At 36.9% G+C, this 26,674-nt stretch overlaps 1 long non-coding RNA gene across 1 annotated transcript in view; it reads left to right on the top strand.

Annotated features, from left to right (window-relative positions):
- Positions 1–4,450: 4,450 nt before the first annotated feature.
- LOC126823314 (uncharacterized) overlaps positions 4,451–26,674 on the top strand; it is a 54,360-nt gene continuing 32,136 nt past the window's right edge. Inside the window, exon 1 of the long non-coding RNA XR_007681120.1 lies at positions 4,451–4,584. This is a non-coding gene — a long non-coding RNA (uncharacterized LOC126823314). The remainder of the gene's footprint in view (positions 4,585–26,674) is intronic.

Here is a 26,674-nt window from a genome sequence, read left to right as displayed (position 1 = left end):
GCTAACCATTCGGTCATCCACCCCCCCCCCCCAATGCAACTTAGACAGAGCACAATGTAATATGATTAACATATTAACCCATAAAAAACAGCATCAATAGTTAAGCAGGGACTATATACGGTTACGAAGACAACTAATTTAACATTGATTTTTTGGGCCATACACAAGTCACTGGGCTGATTAATGTGGCCATTTGTTCTCAACCAAGGAAGTGAACAACATTAATACAAATGCACAGGACTGGAACACTAAGGGGTTAATGTGTAACAAGCTGAATTGTCAAAATTGCAATAGTAGGTAATAAGGGTTAAACATGGGCAAGAATAACATTTCTCTAATCCCCTGTAACAATATTGCAATACAATGCCAACAAAATATTGGAACATGTACATGTACACAAAGCAATTGTAAAATAAAACCATGGAGGAACCACAGATGATAAAACATATTCAGACGACGATTTACAATTAACTAAATGCACTGTTTTCTACCCACAAGATAGCTTTCTAAAAGATTTAATGTTAATGCAGAGCCACAAATACCGAATTTAAAATTAAGTCTACGTAAAAGAATAGAAGGGTCCACCGTGTCGAAAGCAGCAGATAAATTTAATAAAATTAAAAATTAATGCAGAGCCACAAATACCGAATTTAAAATGAAGTCTACGTAAAAGAATAGAAGGGCCCACCATGTCAAAAATGTCCATTTTCTATTATCAATTTCAATTAAAATATGTTCCTGGTTTCACTTTGTTGCACCTTGTGAAAGCTCCAAAATCAAAAGTTATCTGCCGATCTGTATGAAATTTATATGCGTCATTTAAATTAGTAAAGAGAAGAATCTTATTGAATTTCAGCAATTTCCGTATAGAGTTATAGCCCTTGTTTCACTTTGTTCAACCTTGTAAACCTTCTAACACCAAAAGTTTTTATCCGATCTTTGTAAAATTTATATGCATTAAATTAGTGAACCGAAGACGCCTATTGAATTTCAGCAATTTCCGTTTGTTACGTCTAGAATTATGGCCCTTGTGAACACTCCAACGCCAAAAGTTACATCTGATCTGTATGAAATTTATTTGTATCGTTTAGTAAAAGGACGAATCCCATTGGATTTTAGCAATTTCCGTTAATTACGTCTAGAGTTATGGCGCTTGTTTCACTTTATTCGATCTGTATGAAATTTATATGCATCATTTAGAGTAGTGAAACGAAGAAGTCTATTTAATTTCAGCAATTTCCGTCAATTACTTCTAGATTTATGGCTCTTGTTCAACAAAGTTATCCTCCAATCTGTATGAAATTTGTATGCATTATTTAAATCAGTAAAACTGCCAAATTTCAACAATTTCTGTAAATTATTTCCAGAGTTAAGGCCCTTGTTTCAGTTTGTAGAACCTTGTGAATCCCTAATTATAATCTGATCTGTATGAAATTGTCTAGTAAATGCCCCCAATTATCTACTGAAGAATAAATATGCGAAAACCCTTGTCGACCACACGGACGATTTAGCTGCTGTGGGCGTATGTTTCGTTGCCTGGCAAGCTATCTTTAATGTTAACTGTAACACAGCGTTCCATATCTGAAATCTGTTAGAGCACACATCGGTAAAGTCATAAACTAAGTGTTTATTGAATTTGAAAAAAACCCTGTTTGCATAATTGATACATGTGCGCCCATTTTCAGACTAATTCTCAACAAATTCAACTACTACTCTCGGTGCTTTATAGCACAGGAATAATCCGTGTTGGCAAATAAAATGCCCCCCCCCCCCCCGTGATAAACAAGGGTGATGCAAATAGATGCTCGCGGCGAGGAATAGTTTTTCTTCGGATTAGAATGTTTTGAAAGGGATTTGAAGCAAACGTTTTATAGATATTCAATTGTTTGAATATGTTTTTAGTCTAATTAATATATGATCAAATTACACAGTTTGTAAACGGGAAGGCATCTTTAAAAGTTATGGAATGGATATATTGCGTGTTTTATATTTATGAAAAAAAAGATTCAATGATTTTTATAAAGCAATTATACCGCACGACACAAACATACAACTAAAAGAGAACCATTTTCCGTACCAACTGGCGCCTAATTATCTTTACATGTATGTTTCAGGCAAGGTGTTAAGATAACAAAAAGGTGTTTATCACCATGTGTGTAGATGCATTCATCTGGGCCCGATTCTTAAACACGTTCTTGTGCTTAGATTTTAAGTAGACTTTGCATTTAAGTAAACTTATCTTATTTTGTGTTCCCAGAAAATTCTTAAGAACATTCTTGTGCTTAGATTTTAAGTAGGCTTCAGTGTAAGCACAAGTATTATTATGTGTTCCAAGAAAAAACTTAAGCACAACTTCGTTCTTAAACATTATCAATCTAAGCACAAGTCCCAAGCAAATGCTTACCAACCTTAATCCCGTCATTTCAATCAAGATGGCTGACCGTAGAGTTATTCGACGGCATTTCCTACATCTTTTGATACCAAAAAGACAATTAAAAGACAGCAAATCCTTTAGAAACATAATTATTCTCGAGAAGAATATAGAAAATTTCGTTTCTGCCCTGAAACCATTTTATTTATTTGTCAATTAGTAAACAACACAAACACGGGCTACTTTAAGATCAGGCACTCTCACAATTATTCAGTCTGTTTGCATGCGCTTGTGGTTGTTTTTTTTTTTAACTTGTGGCACATTTTATATATAGGGGTCATGTAAATGCATCTAAATCGACCATTTGCCGGGAAGCAGCCGACCAATTTATGACGTAATTCGCATACCAAAATTGTTTTTATGACGTTAGAGAGCATCGTATTCTCAGTTTACCAGTCACAATGTTGTGCTTAGACTCATACTTGACTTGTGCTTACGTAAGAATGGTCTTGGGAATTTTCTAGAGACGGTATTTTATAATGTTTCTTACGTAAGCAAACGTGAAACATGACTTTGTGCTTACTTTAAGAATTTTCTAGGAACCGGGCCCTGGCCTCCACGGTCGCACAGCTCCCATTACCACACAGAACAAACACAGTACATCCCATATGAAGATTATGTAATGGTATAATTTAATCTCCAACATTTCAACTTTTACAATATACAAATATCACTTACCAATCATCTGTTAGTTTATTTTTACAGAAATTGGAAGCCACGGTGGTTCATTGATTAAGGCATTCACTCACTTACCAGGAGGTTCGATCCCGATGTGGGTCGAGAAAGTTCTCCGGATTTTTCCAGCGTGTTTCCCATTGTCAGTGGGTGCAGGACGGAGGGCCTGGCAAGGTCAGCGTCTAGTCATTCGAGTGGGACGAAAAGCCGAGGCCAAGTGTACACACTGGCGTGCACGTAAAATAACCCTTGCAGTTGGAATTCTAAATAAGAGTAAGCCATAGCACAGCTATACGGGCAAAATGTCCCCCATTGCACACTGGCGTATGTCCGTCTTCGTTCGCTCAGTCAGTGCAGAAAAGTAAAAAGTTAAACCCCATTTCATTAACATAAATTATTGACCTACTCGACTGCAATATGCCATTACATATTTACACATATTACACATATTCACTGGTGTATTGTTCTACTCGTAATACGAGACACCCGTCTTCATTAAACCCATTCATTTATAGGAGACACGGGACACTAGTATCAGAAGACGATATTTTGTACTTGGGTTGTGATTTCGTAAAAGAAGGATTTATTTTATTGTAATATACACATAGAATGTTTGGTCTTGGTTCTAAAACACCTAGTTATGTTATTGTGTAAGATAACACAAAATACAAATAGATTCGTTGTATTGTGATAAGTACTGATGTATTTCATTATGTGTGTGAAGCAGTAATTCGTGTGGACTGCTTCTGTATAATATGGTAAATATGGATTCTGGATCGAAAATCTCATTAACAATACCCAGAGATATTATTACGTAATAAAAACGTACTCAACATCCTGTGACCAGGTTAATTAATAGACGACCTTCAAATGATATCTATTAATTAGGACACGACTGGTTCTCTATATAAAATAAAACATCTAATCATCACATCGATACGCTCATTGCATGCCGGTCTTTTCAATATTTCATTAAAACATATTACATACCCACACGAGGTCTCACTAATTGCATTTTAAATGAACCAGACTGTGATAAGGAAAAGGTTAGAAAAGATCGTCGAAAACAGTTTACATAAACATACATTGGTTGTTATTTTTTATACATAGTTTGACATTAATCTGACCTTTCAAGTTTGGAATATTATGATAGATTCAAATCTTCGATGGCTGTTTTAGAAAATGAAAACAGTTATAAACCTAGACAGTCCTAATAATGAAAACTATCCTTGATGATAAACTGGTAAGCATCGCTCTTGATTAGCAATTTTTCATGCAAGTCGCCGTGACAACCGACAATAGCTATTTTTATTTTTCCAATTATTTTGTGGCATTTTAGTGATAGTTTGTTAAGCGAACGACGTATTGACAATATTGTTTGGTTTACGACCAGCAGCTGTTATGATTATAGGGATATTTGGTTAATGTGGATTAATACCACAGCTCTGCGATGTATGTAGAAATCGTTCCTCTGGAAGGTAAGCCTTTAAAATATCTATTATTGAATTTTGTTCTTCGATATTTATTTCATCCTCGAATCTCTCAGGTATGTTTGAAATATAAAAAGGTTTACAATTAGAATTGTTGTGCAATAGACATTTTCAATTATTGGCAATTCTAATGGTTTTCTCTCGTCTAATGCAACATTGGGATGAAATAATAATGAGATGGCATGCCTTGCTTTGATTTCAGGTTACCTAATATGATATGGACTATGAAGCACTGTTTACTTTTTAGTTTTAGTTGCGTACTAATGGGCAATGTATCGATGTTATACCATTTTACTTAGATAAATATTTAAGAAAGAATAGTAAAGGCTAAATCAGCATTAATGAAAAAATCTTATTTACTGGAAAACAAAAAGAAATGAAAGACACCATATTTACCCAAATAGCCTTACAATCCCCATATGGCAGGGAGAAAACCCACTGGGTTAAAAGGAAGGTAACTTTTATTAGTAGGGAGTTCCGACTCCCAACTCCCGACTTCATATTAGCCAGAGTGCACCAAATTATAGGATGTACGTGTTAGCCGTGTGGAGAAAAGACATGTTAAGTTATTAAAATGGTTTCTCCCTTACATACCGCACCTTTAACATTCATTTCTAGAGACAACTTGATTTGAAGCTCAAACCAGAAAATGGATGATTCCTTAATGTTGTTTTTATACGCCCACACTTTCATATGGACGTATATTGTCGTCACCCCTGTCCGCCCGCCCACAATTGTTTGTGGGCACTCTACAGGTCACAATTTTTATCCGATTTCAACGAAACTTGAAATATAGGTTTATCTCCTTAAGATCTCGGATCCTTTCGATATTGGCATGTGTAGGACCGTAACACTTCATGGATTATGGCCCCTGATTGTACGAAAAATCGCGTTTTTAGCTAGTGCACCCTATAGAGGTCACAATTTTCATCCGATTTTGTTGAAAATTGACATGTAAGTTTATAACTCAAAGATCTGGGTTCCTTTCGATATTCGCGCATATCGACCCGTGACTTCCTGAATTATGGCCCCTGATTGTACGAAAAATCGCGTTTTTAGCTTGTGGACCCTATAGAGGTCATAATATTTGTCTGATTTAAAAAAAAAAAAAAAAAACGTTTCAATATATCACCGTTACACCCTAAGGATGGTTGAGTACGAATTTCGTGAAAATTGAAAATCGGCCCAAAACTGACAGACAAAATGGCCGCCCCTCGTACTCAAATAGCGTAAAAATATGGTATATTAAGGTTGTGGACCATCTAGAGGTAACAATTTTTATCCGATTTTGTTGAAACTTGAAATGTAAGTTTATAACCCAAAGATCTCGGTTCCTTTCGATATTCGCGCATATTGGACGCTATAGCGGTCATAATTTGTATCCGATTTTAAAACAAAACGTTTGAATATATCACCGTTACACTCTAAGGATGGTTGAGTTCGAATTTCGTAATAATCGGACCAAAACTGAAAGGCAAAATAGCGTAAAAATATGGTATATCAATTTTTCGAACAATCAAGAGCCATAATCCAGGAAGTTACGTTCGGATATACGTGATTATCAAAAGGAACCAAGATCTTAGTGTGTAATGGTGATATATTCCCAAGTTTTTTTTTTAAAATCAGATAAAAATTGTGACCTCTACATCTACCGCAAGCTAAAAATCTGATTTTTTGTACATTCAAAGGCCATAATTCAGAAAGATACAATCCGATACGCGCGAATATCGAAAGGAACCACGATCTTTGGGTTATCAATATGAATTGCAACGTTCATCAAAATCGGATAAAAATTGTGACCTCCAGAGGGTCCACAACCTTGATATACCAGATCATATACACTATTTGCGTACGAGGGGCGGCCATTTTGTCTGACAGTTTTGTCCCAATTTTCACGAAATTCGAACTCAACAAACATCACGGTCAAACGGTGATATATTCGAACGTTTTTTGAAATCGGATAATAATTGTGACCTCTAGAGGGACCACAAGCTAAAAACGCGATTTTCCTTACAACCAGGGGTCATAATTCAGGAACGTACGATCCGATATACGCCAATATCAACAACAAACAAGATCATTGGGTTATAAACAGTATTCACAAGCTTTGTAAAAACGGTTATCCGCACGTGTAATAGTAAACCTGGAAATCAACACATTACTTTAGAAATAAAAACCCAACCCCAATCAACCCAGCATTTAAATGACACGAGTCTTGTTGTTACCTTAAATTTTGTGTGTCTTGAATTAATGATAGGTAACAATACTAAACCTTTAACAATTAATCATTTCTGTTGAAAAGTTTGTTTGAATGGTGAAAATTATCCTGAATACCTTGTCTTTACCCTTACATTCTAGTACTACTTATATTAAATGCTCATTTTTTAATTGAATATATGGTTATCAGTTAGCTTAATTATACATAAACGACTTAAACTTACTACTTAACCTACATCAATTGTTCATATTATGGCAAGATTAACTTGCACATATGGTGAAAGGACAACTTGTATATAAATAAACAACTCACCTTGTATACCTATCACATTACCTATATCAATTGATCATTTTTTATATAAAACCTTTGCTGGAATATATGGTGAAATAAAAGATAAATTAACAACTTACCCTGTATACATGTACCCCCCCCCCCCCCACACACACACACACACCACTTTACCTATATCAGTTGATCATTTTTTATAAGAAAGACAGAAAGAAACTTTATTGCATAAAACAACCTTACAAGGTTATGTGCATATACAAATAAACATAATAGAAAGATACATGAAACAAAAAAAGGATACATACATTGACATAATTATACCAAGATAGAATATATGGCGAAATAAAATATGATTTAACAAATTACCCTGTATACTACATGTCCCCACCCTACTCACACCACTTTACCTATATCAGGTGATCATTTTTATAGATAACCTTTGTTGGAATATATGGTGACATATAATTTGAATTAACAACTTACCTATTATACATGTAACCCCCCCCCCCCCTAATAACACAACACACACTTTACCTATATCAGTTGACAATTTTTTTTTTTTAAATGATTTGCTGGAATATCTGGTAAAATACGATATGAACTAACAACTTAGTACCTTCCACCTCCCCCCCCCCCCCACACACACACACTTTACCTATACTATTCAAAAAAAGTAGGGGATATTTGATTTTGGGGGCATAATACTAAAATATGCAAATGACTACGAAAAAAGTCACTATAGAACCTAACAGAAGAAACATTTCCAGTTACATGTGACGCCCAAACGCACCAATAGCTACCGCATGGAATGCAGGTGATGCTTGGGATCATCATGGGGGTCCAACCCAAGATTTGCACGACTCTGACTTTGAATGTTACAGTCATTGTGGCATTGAATTCCAGGGTGGAAACATCAGTTTAATTGTTTTAGTGACCAGAAAACAAATTTTGATATGCGTCCGCTTACCCAAAATGAAAGGTTACGTGCCCTTGGCATGCTACAGATCGGCACAACACAGGCGGTTGTGGCGCGGACGATGAATGTTTCTCAGTCTGTCATAAGCAGGCTATGGTCCAGATACCGTGATACACAATCTGTACAGGACAGACCACGCTCAGGTCGACCAAGGGCGACAACTCAAGCCCAGGATCGATTTATCCGTACCTTGGCCTTGAGAAATCGTGTCATCACAGCAAATCAGATCAGCGCTCGTCTTCAAACAGACACTGGTGTGAGAGTGAGTGGCCAGACGATTCGGAATCGACTGCAAAGGGGTCACCTTCGCGCCCGACGTCCTCGCGTGATCCCTTGTTTGAGAGTTCATCACATTCAGGCAAGACGTCGTTGGTGTAGGGATCGTCAACACTGGGATAATCGACGCTGGAGCAATGTGATGTTTTCAGATGAGTCAAGGTTCACTGTTGATTTTTTGGACAGACGTAGGAGGGTGTGGCGTCGTCGAAACGAGCGCTTCCAAGACGTTAACGTCATCAGACATGATCGATTTGGGGGTGGTTCTGTTATGGTGTGGGGAGGCATCACTGTTGCTGGAAGAACGGCTTTACATGTTGTTGCAGGGCGTGTTACAGGCCAGTACTACCGGGACAACATCTTGGCAGTCCATGTTGTGCCGTTCGCACGACGTCATGGCCGCCGTTTCATCTTCCAGGATGACAACGCAAGATGTCACAGGGCCAGGATCGTTACAGTTTACCTCCAACAACAGAACATCACCACATTACCTTGGCCAGCACTGAGTCCCGACCTCTCCCCCATCGAGCATGTCTGGGACATGCTTGGACAGAGGTTACGTCAACGTCAACAACGTCCTGCCAATGTCCAAGAACTTGCTGCTGCGTTGCAACAGGAATGGGACAATCTGGACCAAAATGACCTTAGACGTCTCATTAGGAGTATGCCACGTCGGATCAATGCTTGTTTGGCAAACGGAGGAGGATTTACCCGTTACTGACTTGGTTGTGATGCTGTGGTAACTTTGCTTTTTGACCCCGGGTATCATTTTACCCTTATAATGGTCAGTCTGTGCCTTACTTAGTCTAACGATCATTTGGAATAAATCGATGAATGTGAACTTCATTTCATTTTGTCATTTGTTTCTTCGTCAGTTTCATTAGGTGACTTTAATAACACTTAAAAATCAAATATCCCCTACTTTATTTGAATAGTATATATCAGTTGATAATAATTTTTTTTTTTTAAATTTTTTTACCCCCCCCCCCCACACACACACACTTTACCTATATCTGGTAAAATACGATATGAACTAACAACTTAGTACCCCCCCCCCCCCACACACGCACACTTTACCTATATCAGTACGATATGAACTAGCAACTTAGTAGCCCCCCCCACCCCACACACACACACACTTTACCTATATCAGTTGATCATTTTTATAGAAAGTTTTCCTTAAATGTATGATAAAATATAATATTAATGAACGAGTTACCTTGTATACCAACCATATTACTTATAACAATAGATCATTCTAATAGAAAGATTAACTTAAATTTGAATTAACAACTTACTCTGTATACCTACCACGTAACCTATATCATTGATCATTTTTATAGAAAGGGTTAGTTAAATATGTTCCATAAAGTAAATTGTACAATGAAATGACTACCTTAACTGTATGTTGTCTCTTGTATGCCTGCCATATTTCCATTATCAGTTGGTCAGCTATTATAAATTTAAATTACCTTAGTAGAAAAGCCTACGTACATAATATGTACGTACATTATGATGAAATATGAAATCACTATTTACCCTGTATACCTACCATAATATTACCTATGTCAATTAGTTAGTTTTGTAAGATTATCTACTTGGCCATGTGGTGAAACTTAACGGAAAAATGTAATGATAAATTACCATCTTGCTTGTATACTTACCATATTATCTATTCAAATTCAATACTTATGCGAGAAAAAATTTTTTCTTGAATGTGGAGTATCTCCTGAGGGCGCTATCATCTTTCGTGTTATTTCGACCATCAACTAATTGATTTGAAAACACAAATCTTCCATCCCAAACATATTCGAGGCATACTTCTAAAATCTATGTGCATTGGATTGTGGCCTGATGATGATCTTCGATAGCCCCTGTGACAGGAGATTCCCTCCCTCTTCCGCCACTTTCACCTAAGTCAAGTCGAAAACCTATTCACCAAACGCTATTTACTCTGTAGACCTACAGTATTACCTGTATAAATTCATCAGTTTTACAGTAATGGTTACTTGAATACGTGATGAAAGTTAACTTGATAGGAAATGACTACTTTGTCATGTTGATTATATACCTATATTTACCATATTACCTGTGCAAATACAAACCGTGAAAAATTTCACTATTTCCTGGAGTTATTTGAAATAGTACGAAATTTAACCTTCAGTTACACCTGAATAATTTTGTGAAATTAAAGCACGCAAATCCAAATCGAGCATATATAACAGCTACAAACAAACACCGCCTATTTAATGTTGCTAATCCGTCATCCATATGGCAGGTTAATATGATCTTAATTATCCTGTTCGAGCATTATTAGTCTACATTGACTATCATGATGGTCCTGACCCATGTGGTGACACCGTTGTATCTTCATGCGAGGATAATATTGTCCTTAGTTATGTAAATTTCTTATGTATATTCTTACTTACTTATATATATGTATTTTCTGTCTGTATATATGTTTTATTTGTTTACTATTTATTTACATGATGTTCTCATGTCTCTATATCCACCAAAACTAACCACTAAATATTTAAGATCTAACTGTTTGATGATTTCTCAGTCCCCCCGTGTAATACTGGCGCAAGTGCAACACTCATTATATTTTCATCGCCATTGTAATAATTGACATTTACTACACAGTAAAGCACGAGGCATCTGAGAAATCGCAATGTCGAATAATATCTCTAATAGTTTTATGTGAACTTGATAATTTATGTCTGTTAAGTACTGTTTTAGCCTTATTAGTTCTAAGATCAGGAGACGTTCATTCATAAAAATCCTGGACCTTCAAATCACGATTCAAATGAAAACCTATCGGTCTATCACTTAAATGCACGTAGTATAAGACACAAACATGAAACAATGAGACGATGTCAATGATTACCATATTTGTAGTTTCACTGAGACTCATATGGATAACTATGTGTTAGATTCATCTCTACAATGGGACGGTTACCATTCTCCATACCGGAAGGATCAGACGTCGCATGGTGGCGGATTATTATTATATGTTAATAAAACCATTTACTGCAAACGGTATAGAGAGTATTTGGGTAGAATGCAAATTTCCAAACACCGTATTACTTGTTGCTCTATTTTACCGCCCGCCAAACAGCACAATTGAATTCTGGTCATTGTTCGAAAGATCCATTGAACTAGCCTATCAAACCACGCTTAAGGTTGTAATTTTAGGTGATCTAAATGATGACTTGCTAGCACCACGCTGCAAGCTACGGGATGTTTTATCTTTAAATAATCTCAGAAATGTTATTGATGAACCTACACGCGTTACTCTGACGTCATCAACCTTATTAGATGTAATTTTAGTAAATGATGAAATTCAGATTAGTTCCAGTTTAACGATTAATGTCACTGCTGACATATCCGATCATATGGGTGTTTATGCATTATTAGATTTTCCAGTGTCAACTCCCAGGAATTTTAAACGGGAGATATTAGTATATAAGGATGGTAATTATAATAGGTTAAATACTCTTATCAAAGAACACGATTGGGAGAGTACCTTTGCGAATTCTGATATTAACCTTATATGTTCAAAATTTTATGAAATTCTAAATAGCTATATTACATTGTACATACCAAAGAAATCAATAATTATAAGACTAACTGACAAACCATGGTTCGATACAGAAATACGTAGAGCGATAAGAATCAGAAACAGGTTACACAAAAAAGCTTTGAAAACACACCATGAGTGCGATTTAAGAAAATACAAAGTTCAAAGAAATAAAGTAAATAATTATAAAAAAGCGTTAAAAACAAAATACAAAGAAGAAATCACAAATTCTTTGAATTCTAACGATACAAATAGCCAGAATTACTGGAATAATCTAAGGAAAGTATTAGGCCAAAATGTATCAAATGATATTCCTCCACTTTTAGACCCCAATGTAAGAATTGCTTATTCAAATTTTGATAAAGCTGAATTACTAAACAACTATTTCGGATCAATTTCAGATAACACTCAGCAAGGTGAATTACCAAAATTCAATAAGCGAACAAATTGTCTACTTGATATTCCTTTAGTCGAAGAAAAGGAAATCGCAGATCTTATAAGTACACTGGAATTGAAAAAAGACAATGGATTTGATAATATTAGTAACAAGTTACTAAAATATACCAAAACCTCAATATGTGTACCATTAAAATATATCTTTAATAAATCACTAGAATCAGACGTTTTTCCAACAATTTGGAAAAAAGCAAATGTCCTACCTTTCTATAAAAAAGGAGACAGCTCTCTAGTCTCAAACTACCGACCTATAAGCCTATTAAGTACTTTGAGTAAATTATTAGAAAAGGTAGTTTTCAAACACCTGTTTAACTACTTTCATGAAAACAATCTCTTGTACAAATACCAATCAGGATTTCGACCGAACTACTCTACTTTTCATCAACTTTTAGAAGTGTATCATGATATCTCATCTGCAATAGATAAGCAACTATATTCCTGCTATGTTTTTTGCGATATATCTAAAGCGTTTGACCGCGTATTTTTACCTGGTTTGATACACAAATTAAGTCAGTATGGGGTTTTAGGCATGCTAATTACGTGGTTGTCTAGTTATGTCCAAGACAGAACTCAACGGGTATTCGTAAATGGCTCTGTGTCATCAGAAATTACTCTTCAATCAGGAGTTCCCCAGGGATCAGTTTTGGGCCCTTTTTGTTTTTGACTTACATCAATGATGTACAAGATGTACTTCATAATGTGGCTAGATTATTTGCAGACGATACGGCACTTGGGTGTAACAAACAGTTGCAGAGATAGAACAGTCCGTTAACTACGATCTGACAAATCTCAACATTTGGGCGAAAAATAAATTGGCTTATAAACTTTAATCCAAACGAAACAAAAACTTGAAAAGGTACAGCTAGAAGCTGCCAGGATTGTCACTGGACTAACTAAAACTTGTTCTCGTGAAGCACTTTATTTTGAAACCGGATGGAATAAATTGTCAGACAGACGTACAGAAAAGCGAATAACTACATTTTTTCAAATTAAAAATCAGAGAAACCAAGCATATTTATATGACATTCTAGAATATTATCAACAAACACCACAACAATACAATTTAAGAAACATTAGCGAATATAGAAATCCTTATTGTAGAACAACATTACACCAAACTTCGTACTTCCCCACAACAATTCGAGATTGGGAATTATTAGAGGACCCCATAAAGCAATCAGCCAACTTTAAATCATTCAAATATCTATACAAACAAAAATTAAGATCCTTAATACATAAAGCGCCAATCTACTACAGTAAAGGTAATAGACATGAAAATATTATTCACACTAGAATACGGCATGGGTGTAGTTCGTTGCAAAATGATTTGTATGAAATAAACGTTGTGAATGATCCCACATGTTCTTGTGGCAAATTATAGAAAATGCTGAACACTATTTTCAGCAATGTCACTTATATGATGTAATTCGTGCCGAGCTATTAAATACATTGTCAAATTATTCTGTGATAAATATAGATATCCTATTGTGCGGCAATTCAGAATTGTCAACTGAGATAAATACAAACCTTTTCCTTGAAGTTCACAAATATATCAAACTTTCAAAACGATTTAAATAAAAGTTAATGATATTAGTTACATCTTAGTATATAATTTTAGCAATCGCTTTTTGGGTGGATAACATCTTGTTTGTATTAAATTGTGTCTATTATTTGTATGTATGGAAATGGCTTTTCTAAGTTTTTGAAACTTGTGCTCAATCCTTTTGATATTTGTCAATAAAATATGTTTAAACTATAAACATGTATTTCAAGTTTCATCAAAATCGGACCAAAATTATAACCACTACAGGGTCCTCAAACTTGATATACCAGATGTTGTACACTATTTGCGTACGAGCGGCCGCCATTTTGTCCAGCAGTTTTGGTCGGATTTGCGCATTTCAAACCATAACTTTCTGGATTATTGACCCTGATTGTACAAAACATCCCGTTTGTTTTTAGCTTGTTCTCTATCCATCTCTTGCAAAATGTGGGCGTCCTGCCTGGCAGTCGCTGTTTTTTTGTTCGTTATTGATGTTGAAAGCAATCATAATCACATATTAAATACTATAGTTAATACACACCGCAATATTGTTTTAAATCATTCGACCCAAAGGAGCACAATTCGTCTTAAATTTCTAGTTGTGACAGTGAAGCTTTCATCCACCGGCGAAATAATAACTTTTTTTTTTATAAAACCACTGATACACATCAATATTTCGATTTTCGTTCATGTCATCCAGCACATACAAAAAGGAATATCCCTTATAATCTTGCATGGCGGATATGTACAAAAGTTTCCTCGGAAGAAGACAAATTAAAACGCCTGGAAGAATTACGGGGATTCCTTCGAAAACAACATTATCCTTTACACTTGATAAATAACGGGATAGAAAACGCCTCTAAACTAAATATTGGTGATCCCAGAACACCGAAAATCAACGACGATGATCCCAATAATATAATCCATCTCAAGAAAGGGAGCTGTCCATTGTAAGGGGGCGTTTGGATGATTTGAAGAACGACAGTTATACAATGAAATACATTCTAAATAATACTAAATTTGTAAATAGCTAGAAAGAAACAACCTCCAAATCTCAGAAGAATATTAACATTTTCAAAATTTGATTCTGACATTTCGGTACCGCGTCTATCCAAGTGCGGGGACCTACGTTGTATGACCTGTTCCGAAATTTTAGAAGGAACATTCGTTCAAATTACTAAAGATGTAAAATTCTATGTGAAACAAAATATTGATTGTAAATCCAAATACATGTATGTGATTTACCTGTTAATTTGTAAAGGTTGTAGTGGCAAGTACATAGGTAAAACCATTGACCAATTGAATTTACGCATTAACCAACACTGCTCAAATATAAAACTCGCAAGAAATAGAGCTTAACCGGTTAGCGAACATTTAGATATTTGCGGTAAAGGTAAATTCCTTTTATATAAGCTCAAATTTATCGATAATGATCTCTTGGAAACAGAAGAGAGCAATTTTATAATCCAGTATAATCCAAGCTTGAATGCCAAGGGGTGATTATTATAACATTAATTAATGATTAATTTTCATGTTTAAATGTTATTTCGTTTTAGATTTTATAATTTATATTTAAATTTGCCATTTTCCTCTGTTATGACGTAACGCTATTGTGGTAGCCTAGTAACACAATAAAATGGCCTGACGATTCGTTTTAACACGATGAAAGTACTTGCCAGAAATTGATGATGAATTGCTCGTTTGCCCAAAATTTGTGGTATCCTACCAACTATTAATCTAAAGAAATGATAACAAATTGGGAGCAATGGGGGCATTTTGGGGCAAGGATTGCGACTGGGGTTGGAACTTTTAACTTGTATATTGTTGCTCAGTGGAAGCCAAACAGCAGGCCCCAGGGTTGGGCTATATGTGTTTGAGGTTATTCCATCCTCTGAGGTTTAATAAGGCACTGGCTAGCAAACCAGGAACTCTCGGGTTTGTTCCTGGTGTTGCCAGGGAATGATCCCCTGGATTTTCCGGCGTGGTTTTCTTTTGTTAGTGGTGGAGGACGGAGGGTCTGGCAAGGAACAAAGTCTAGTCGTTCGCGTGGTTCGGAAATCTGTGGTCCCGTGTACGCGTAAAAGAACCTTTGACAGTTGGAATTCGAAATAAGTGTAGGCTGTAGTGCCGCTGTCAGTCTATCTGTTGAAGATAAACGGGTTTCTGATCATCACTTGATTGTAGGTTGTAACTTCCTTAAGCCTGAAAACGAATAACGAAATATTCTGCGTAGAAACTTAAAAGGAATTAATGATAATCATTTCAGGAAGGGGTTGTTTAACTCCAATCTGGTTTATGACCCACCTCAATCAGTAAACGATCTTACTGCTCTCTACAATACAATTCTACCTTGCTGGACAAATAATATGCATTTATCTCTAACAAAACAGTGACAGTGAGGCCAGATACACATTGTTACGATGCCAGTATGCGTGATGCAAAACAAACGCGACGTCAGGCAGAAAGACCCTGGTCAAAGTCACACCTTGAAATTAACAGGCAGATGTACCGTGCTAAGAGAGATCATTTAAACAAAGTTCTACGTAAGGCAAAGAGGTAATACTGTCTTTTAAAACTGGACCAGAGCAACCGAAATCCACGTAAGATCCATACATTTAACCACCATTTAACAACCCTAAGGAACTTGCTGATTCCTTCAATTATTTTTTTGTTTATAAGGCTTGAGGGAGGGGGGGGGATCACGGTGGTTAAGTGGGTAAGACACTGGCTCGCTAGCCCGGAGGTCGGGTGTTCGATCCTTGCATTAGCCGAGAAGGTTCATCCAGATTTTCCGGCGTGGTTCTCCCTCGTCAGTGATGCAGGACGTAGGGCCTGACAAGGACAGCTGTTTAGTCGTTCGGATGGGACGAAAAACCGAAGCCTCGTGTACACATTGGCGTGCACGTTAAAGATCCCTTGACATTGGAATTCGACATAAGAGTAGGCCGTAGTGCCTGATATAATATTGAAAAAAATGTATCTTGAAAACCTTCCAAAGCTTAAGAACATAATTATATTCACGCCTCGATTTAAAGTGCGTGTGTGGGTGTGTGGGTGTGTGTGTGTGGGGGGGGGGGTAAATAAGATAAACCTAAATAATCAATGTTCATTGGGTGTATAGATCTCCAGAATATGTATTTGAAATTTGTCAATAGAACAGTTATTCCGCTAAGGTCCCGGTAGTGACATTCTTTTCCTATTTGTAACTAAAAAATTCACCCTTAATTATTTCGGCTAATTAGAAAAATGTTTCTCAATTTATGAATCTCGAATAAAGTTCCAAAGTTGTATTTGATAATTTCACGTGGACGTACATTGTCGTCGCCCCTGTCGGTCCGGACGTCTATCTGTCAGTCCACAATTTGTGTGTGGACACTCTACGGGTCACAATTCTTATCCGATTTTGATGAAACTTGAAATATAGTGTTATCTCCAAAAGATATCGGTTCCTTTCGATATTGGCATGACGTATCGGATCGAAACTTCATGGATTATGGCCCCTGATTGTACGAAAAATCACGTTTGAGCTTGTAGAGACTCTAGGGGTCACAATTTTCATCTGATTTTGATGCATGTTTATAACCCAAAGATCTTGGTTTCTTTCGATATTTGCGCATATCAGATCTTCCTGATTTATGGCCCCTGATTGTACGAAAAATCGCGAGAATAAACATGCCACATAAGAATCCTAAATTGGATTTTACCATATTTAAATGTATTTAAAGAAGGTGAGTTTTAAATATATTCACGGGTATTGATGTTTAAAGACAGGGTTATGGAACGTAACGGATAGTATCTTATAAGCGGTTCTTGCCCTGCTGACGGTTCTGATATCCAAAGAGGCAGCTGTGCTCGTAAATCCGGAATACACACCTTCCCACCACTTTTGTCCTTATTAAAATCTGTTAATAAGGCCACCGCTTTATGTAATGTAAGAGCTGTTCATGTTGACGAAGTATGTTATCTCCAAAGAATAAGGATGGATCGATTCAACTTTTGGAAGCACATTTAAATAATGTGTTTCTAATAGAACTTTTTGCTATTTTGTTATTCTCGTCAATAACGTTCTGATTATCACCAGCTTATAACACCATAGGCGAATGTCTGATAACTTATGAAACAAGAGCATCGCTACCGCTGAAATATACGTCCACATGGTACTTTTTAAAAAGAAGAACATGAAATATGAATTGGCTTCAATGACTATAATATGACATGACGCAAAGAAGACTAGGCGTTGGGTTTGTTTTTCCAAATTTACAGATCAAATACTAACAAAAAAGTGGATGTGACTACCGCCCCAGGGGGTCGGGGCATGCACCAAAATAAATAGTTGCTGTCTGTACGGTATAAGGAATAAATATGTCAAGTTTCAAGATGATCCATTCAGAATAGCAGCCCGTAGACGATAAACACACAAATTTGGCGTGGCTCTGCCCCTGGGGGTTGGATATGGAACAATATAAATAGGTACAACCCTGTTATTGAAATGATTGATATGCTGAATTTGAACAAAATCTCTTAATAATTGCAACATGTAGAGTATTTACAGACAAAAATAAACAAAAGGTTACCACACCCCTTGGGATCAGGACATGCACCAAAATAAATAGTTGCTATCCTTACGGTATAAGGAATAAATATACCAAGTTCCAAGATGATCCCTTCAGAATTCCATCCATTAGACAGACAAAAACACAAAAAATTGGGCGTGGCCCTACCCCTGGGGGCTGGGCACGGACCAATATAAATAGGTACAACCCTATGATAGATCAAGCTGAATTGGATCCAATTATGTTAATAATTGCAACCAGTAGACAAAATATTAACAAAATGTGGGTGTGGCACTTCCGAAGGGGGGGGGGGTGGATCATGCACCAAAATAAGGTATTTTTATAAGCAAACTAAATTCCAAGAGAATCCATTCAGAATTGTGGCCTTCAGACACTAAACACAAAAATTGGGCGCGGCTCTGTCCCTGGGGTCGGAACATGCACTTAATCAATGGCTGCCGCCCTAAGGCTATAAGAAATGCATATGCCAAATTTAATAATAATAATAATAAACACTGAATTTATATAGCGCAAACACACTCTGTTAAAGATCTTTATTGCGCTTTCACAAAAGGTTTCAGTTCTGGTAAGGGAAAGTTTCATTGAATAATGTTTTTAATTATTTTTTGAAAATCATTATTAAACTTGATCGTCTAATGCTTTGGGGTAGCGAATTCCAAAAGAACGGCGCCGAATACCAACATGATTTTTTTTTGCCATTGCAAGATTGGTTGCAGGCTGATGGAGCCTTGACTTCTCTGATGCGTTACGGGTTCTGGTTGGTTTATGTGGAGTTATTAAGTCACAAAGGTATTGAGGTGCAGTTCCGTTTAGGGTTTTATAGGTTGTCAGTAGGATTTTGAATTTTGATTCTCTGGATTACTGGAAGCTAATGTAATTCAAATAATTTCGGGGTGATGTGTTCTGATTTTTTCGTTCCTGTAAGAAGGCGCGCTGCAGAATTTTGAACTCTTTGTAATTTCTCGATCTGATATTTAGGAAGGTTATAAATAAGTCCGTTTTGATAATCTAATTTATTTGTAATGAAAGTGTGGACGAGTGGTTCTGCTGTATCTGGAGTGAGGTATTTCTTGATTCTGCTTATTTTGGTGAGATGATAGAAAGATGATTGAAGATGATCCATTCAGAATTCCGATCAGTATACCATAAACATAAAAATTGGGTGGGGCTCTGCCCCTAGTAATGGAGACATGCACCTAAATCATTAGTTGCCGTACATATATCAAATTCCAAGACGATCCATTAAAAAGTGTGGCCTGTAGACAACACACAAAGAAAAATGGGCGTGGCTGAGTGCCTTGGGGTCGGGCATTAACCAAGAACAATAGGAGTCATCTTTAGTCTATAAGAAATAGGCATGCGCAGTTTCAAAAGGATCTGTTAAGCATTGCAGCCTGTAGGCACAAATATTGGACGTGGAACTGTCCCAGGGGGTCGGGTATGCACCAAAAATAATAGAGGTCATCTTTAGGATATAAGAAATAAGTATGAAATGTTTTCAAGACGATACATTTAGAATTGCATCCTGTAGGCAACACACAGACACACAAAGAGAAAATGGGCGTGACTCTGCCCCTGGGGTTTGGCATGCACCAAAACAATAGGGGTGATCCTAAGGTATAAGGAATAAGTATGCAAAGTTTTAAGATGACCCGTTAAGAAATGCGTCCTGACGGCATTCACCAAAAACAATAGGGATCATCCTTAGGGTATAAGGAGTAAGTATACAAAGTTTCAAGACAATTCATTAAGAATTGTGCCCTGTAGGCGACACACAAACATGCACACACAGGGGCGACGGCATAATACATCCACATTATGCACATTATGAATGTGGACGTATAAAAATGGTAATATATTTGTAAACAAAGGGAAGGCTTTAGTAAGTGTGCTGTCCTAGATCAAACCAATGTACTTTTTGCTAGTATTTGTTTTTTTACTTGTATCTGATCCATAAGATTATAATGATATCATCTTTTCATGACATACACTAATTTTGGAATTATGATAGGTTGTTTCAATTTATTCAAAACAAAACGCCTATTGAAGAGGCAAACCACCAATTTTCCATGTCCTGATGCACACGGATGTAATTCATGCTATTTACAGTTTTTCTTTACACAATCTTTGGCGCAGGACGTGGCCAACGAAACTTTAGGGAGAAGCTGGAGTCTAGCAACTAGACAAGAATTAGCTTGAAAGTCAATGGGGAAATCAATGGTGGTCTGCTGGTAATTACTTCCTTCGTTTACACTCCATTAATCCCCAATATCACTAGACCTTTGTGAATCTTTGATGATTTGACCATGGCTTTAGAGTCTGTCCACTATCCAGATTAACCTATCGTATGTCGACAATGATGACATCTAGTTATATTACTTTTGTTTAACGATTTCTAATTATATTGTTTACACTGTTGATCATTTTAGGACAGTCTTTAGTTTGTTACAGATTTTGTGGCGTGTTTTATTGCTAGCCGACAATCGTAGCTGCCGGTCAGCGCCGTTTCAATGCTTTCCAAGAGATGATTTAGAAAATACCAATAAATTTTAGCTCCGATACAGATATGTGTCAAATGGCATCATTACGACAGTGTTGCATCTCCTGCAAGACTGCCAATTGAATAATTTTGTTCAAAGCCAACATGGGTGTCAGTAAAACCAGTACGCCTGACATATTATTGCATAATAAAAAGCAGTTGAAGTGTTTTTATTTATGTATTAAAATGCACGACTGATTTCATTTGGGTTTTTGATGTAAGGAATTGGTCCGATTCATTATGTATTTTTAAAGCATGTCTTAGGAAACAGAGCTGTGTGTGAAGAGATAATTAGATCTCTGAAATGAATAGGATTGTGTCGTTCCTTTATTGGGTTATTATATTATTTCAATTTATAGACTGATTTTGTCTGGCCTGCTCCTGAGATTTTATTATTGTAGGAGTTGTGTTGATTAATTTGGGTGTGGGAAAAATTATCTGAATCTATAATCTCGGTATATTTTGTTGACCTAGAACTTACTTCATAGCACTTACGTGAGAATATAGCATCCCTGATTATAAAGCATCCAATTCAACAAATATATTTGGAAGCATTGTGCCTCTTTCTTTTCAGATGACTTTTGGGCAAGCCCTTTATCTAGACATTAAAAATAATTTCAATAATTTAAGATAAAATGGATGTGCTGTAATAAATGGGCCCAGCCACAGTAAAACATTTTTAAATCAAATCTATTAATAGAATTCTAGATTATATACTCTTCAAAAAAAAAAAAAAAAAATGAAAAGCACAGCCCATTTTTCATAATTTTTATACGCCCACATTTTCACGTAGACGTATTATGCCGTCGCCCCTGTTCGTCCGTTCGAATCCCCGGTTGTACGAGACAAGGAATAGGGTCGCCTGTCCAACCTCATGGGTTTTCTCCGGGTCCTCCGGTTTCCCCCCACTGCTAAATACCCCTACGCGCAAGCGAATTATGTAAATAAAATTAAAACCATATGTTAGTCCCGAAATGACCTAGTTTGTGTCGAGTGGACGTTAAACCCCATCTCTCTCTCTCTCTCTCTCTCTCTCTCTCTCTCCGCCCGTCCGTCACAATTTTTATCCGATTACGTTGAAACTTGAAATGTACGTTTATAACCCAAGGATCTCAGTTCCTTTCGATATTCGCGCATATCGGATTGTAAATTCCTGAATTATGACCCCTGATTGTACGAACAATCGCGTTTTTAGCTTGAGGTCCCTCTAGATGTCACAATTATTATCCCATTTAAAAAAAAACGTTCGAATATACCACCGTTTCATCGTGAAACTTGTGCCAAAACTGCCGGACAAAATGGCTGCCCCTCGTACGCAAATAGTGTATAGGATCTGGTATATCAAGGTTGTGGACCCTCTAGAGGTCACAATTTTGATCCGATTTTGATGAAAGTTGAAATACTACATGTTTATAACCCAACGATCGTGGTTCCTTTCGATATTCGCGGGTATCGGAGTGTATCTTCCTGAATTATGGCCCTTGAATGCAAAAAAAAATCACGTTTTTAGCTTGCGGTCCATGTAGAGGTCACAATTTTTAAAAAAATATATATCACCATTACAGACTAAGATCTTGGTTCCTTTTGATAATCGCGTATATCCGAACGTAACTTCCTAGATTATGGCTCCTGATTGTTCGAAAAATCGCATTTTTAGCTTGCGGATTCTCTAAGAGGTCACAATTTTTTTTCCGATTTTAAAAACCGTTTAAATATATCACCATTCCACCCTAATGACGTTTAAATTCCAATTTCGGGAAAATCGAAATGAAACTGCAAGACAAAATGGCCGCTCTTGTGTAAAAGTATGCTACGAAGGTTGTGGACCCTCTAGAGGTCACAATTTTTATCCGATTTTGATGAAACTTAAAACATATCTTTATATCCCTTTTGATATTTACGTATTTCAGACAATAACTGTCTGGATTATTGCCCCTGATTGTACAAAAAATCTTGTTTGTTTTTAGCTTGTTCTCTATCTATCTCTTGCAAAATGTGGGCGTATCCTGCCTGGCAGCCGCTGGTTTTATGTGGGCGGGGTTATCGTTTCCATACATCTTACTTGTTTTTAATGTCATTATATAAGGATAAAAGATCTTCATTATTGAATTTAAATGTAGGGTCACTAATTGTGACTGGTCATACTTTTTGCCGAAATTTGTTTTCGCTTGATTGTACCAAGACACACGAGTTTAACAACTTTGCAAGCTTTTCGCATGAAACCCAAATTTAAGGCCTTAAAAATCCCGGGGTTCTCGGTTTCAAAATCAGTTACACATGTAAACACTCAAGGAGCCTAGTGATGCCACATCTGAATGAAGACCAACGCTATCGATCGGTTACAAGCAGGTGAATACCAGTCAGATGTAGCCAGACTGCTGAATGTTTCCCAGTGTACCATTTCTCGCCTTTGGGATAGGTACCGACAGCAAAGTTCAACATGTGACCGCCCAAGCCCAGGCCATCTGGTTACGTTATTTGTGGAAACGGTTCGCAACAGTGTCCTCTTCTGCAGCAGCAATTCCTGTCTCAGACCAGACAGTCCATAGAGCGCCTAAGTGAAACCGTATTACGAGCCAGACGTCCCGTTAGAGCTGTTGTTTTGAAATAAGCCGACATCGTAAATCTGACTTCAGTGGGTTCAGATACATGGGGTATGGCCACAGCAACGCTGAAGAACAGTTTGGTTCAGCGAAAAGTCGCGGTTCCAGTTGCAATGAGGCGATGGTAGAGCGAGGGTATACCGACGACGAAATGTCACTATGCGTTTCTTTTTTTGAAGAGTATATTATATTAGCAGTTAGTTGTGCTCTGTTGAGTTCTCGTTCAGATAGGTTAATGAATCATCATCCGTTTAGTTGCAAGCAAATTCAAATAATATATCTTAAATCTGAACACTTTATTATCAGAGAATACAGCCTGGGAATCTTAAACCCACTAATCCCAACTATCGGAGCGAAGGCAAGTCAACGCATTGCATTTTAGAGAGAAGAAGAGAAGCGTTATAAATTTAAATTGAAAGGCAACATGTGGATTTATTGTCGTCGCCCCTGTCCGTCTACAATTTGTTTGTGGACACTCTACAGGTCACAATTTTTACCCGATTTTGACGAAGCTTGAAATATAGGTTTATCTTCAAATGATCTCGGTTCCTGTCGATATTGGCATGTATCGAATTATGGCCCCTGATTGTATGAAAACTCATCTTTTTGGCATGTGGACACTCTAGACGTGAAATTTTTTATCCGATTTAGATTAAACTGGAAATGTATGTTTATAACCGGATGATTTCGGTTCCTTTCGATATTCCCGCATATCGGACCCTGATTGTACGAAAAAACGCTGTTTTAGCTTGTGGTCCCTCTAGAGCTCAAAATTTTTATCCGATTTAATTAACAGTTCAAAAAATATCACCGTTACACCCTAATGATGATTGAGTTCGAATTTCGTGAAAATCAGACCGAAACTGACTGACAGAATGGCCGCTCCTTGTACGCAAATAAGGTGCATGGTAATATCAAGGTTGTGGATCCTCTAGAGATCACAATTTTGATGAAACTTAAAATGTGTGTTTATATCCCAAAGATCTTGGTTACCTTAGATATTCGCGCACATCGGACCTTAATTTTCTGTATTATGGCCCCTGATTGTACGAAAACAATTTTTATCCGATTTTAAAAAATGTTTAAATATGTCACCATTACACCCTAATGACAACTGGGTTTGAATTTCTTGAAAATCAGACCGAAACTGACTGATAAAATGGCCGCTCCTTGTACGCAAATAATATGTAATACCAAGGTTGTGAACACTCTAGAGGTCACAATTTTTAGCCGGTTTTGATGAAACTTTCATAACCCAAAGATCTTAGTACGAAAAAATCACGTTTTTAGCTTGTTGATCCTCTAGAGGTCACAATTGTTATCCGATTTTAAAAGAACGTTTAAATATATTATCGTTACACCCTAATGACAGTGAGTTCGAATTTCGTGAAAATCGGACCGAAATTGCCTGACAAAATGGCCGCTCTTTGTACGCAAATATTGTAAAGGTATGTAATACCAAGGTTGTGGACCCTACTCCTTGTCATGTACAACCGGGGAATCGAAACCACGCCAGTTGACTCAATGGCAGACCTTACGATACAGCGCGCACGTGCTAATCATTATTCAAAGTTCGTTCCCTAAGAGCGATTTCCCGATAAGTCTCAGACCCACTGCAACCTCCTCTAACTCAAATTTATAACCTTTGAAGGAGGTGATATTCTAAAACCAAATGCCTAGGTCGTGGACATATACTGTAGCCTGATATCAATTGTAAAACTTATGTCAAGATCACCAAATTCTACGATGACACTTTGACCAGATCTATAGCAATACACTTCCATTACATCAATGTGATTTACATGTACTCTTAAAAAAAAGTAGGGGATATTGAAATGCAAATACCTATGCAGGTTGTGATATGATAAATAGTCATGGACACTTGACATGCTTTGAGAGTATGTTCACAGACGAAGAACTTATCGCCCCAACAGAACCACTGAGCTGCATGTGCGACACGCAATAGCACCATACACGTGGGAGAGGTTCATTGTCAAATTTGACACATCAATGAAGGGTTGATGAAAACTGCTGGTTTATCCTATGCATGTTTGCTTTCCTATCGGTTCTGGCATAAGATTTACTGTTTAGCTTTAGTGTGTTACGTTTAATTTGATCGGGAGACGTGTTCGTCGACGTCAACCGACAACACTGCAAGAATTGGCCGTGACACTGCAAGAAGAGTGGGTCCGATTGCCCCAAATCGTAAATTGGACGGTTGATTAGAAGCATGCCACGACGAAATGCTGAATGTCTGAGGATTGGTGGAGCAATTACTCATTATTAAAACAAAAATCAAAAACGTCCATTTTCACATTTGACGGTGTATCTCTTTGCGAGTGAAATAGGGCCGACAGATAAGCCGCCCATATGAACTGTTTATGTTTATGTTCATGTGTAGACAATTGGCCTGTTATTAACATGCACTGGTTACCTCTAATAAAAACAGCAGTGCATTTCCGCAGTTTTGTATTGTTTCTGAATATTCCCTACTTTTTTTTGAAGAGTATATGAAAAGGTATTAACCGAGGTAATTCTGGATACATATGTCATATCTACGTAATTAGCTGGGATCTAATAAACATTGGTTCTAGTGAAGATACAATAAATGGTTTACATATATTATTGGTTAAATGGCACAGTAAAGAGTTTACCATTTAGTCTAGAGGGAAACTAAAATGGGTTTTAAAGGAGCTAAATCGCTAACATTTGGGACCTAGAAATTGACACAAGTGGGTCGCAACTCATATAATACTGTAATATGAATGTATATAAACTGATATACATTCAATGGTTTCCGTTTTTACTCTAATTTCAAATCAGTTATGTTCCGCGAAATAAGCCCGCAGTCTCAATCGAATGCAAATTTCTAGCGCCTGGTTATTCCAGTCTACATACGCCGTTTGGTTTGGTGCAATATGTCTAGCCTCGTTCCTCGAGTCTCTTGCTAGAACTGGGGCTGAAACGCATTATGGTACACGATTCGTGTACCAATGGCAAAATGTTTATTTTGTCTTAAATATTG

This window comes from Patella vulgata, chromosome 6 (assembly GCF_932274485.2).
Source record: "Patella vulgata chromosome 6, xgPatVulg1.2, whole genome shotgun sequence".
Classification (NCBI taxonomy): domain Eukaryota; kingdom Metazoa; phylum Mollusca; class Gastropoda; family Patellidae; genus Patella; species Patella vulgata.
The sequence above is the reverse complement of the archived record's forward strand: the minus strand, read 5'-3'. Positions and strand labels throughout refer to the sequence as shown.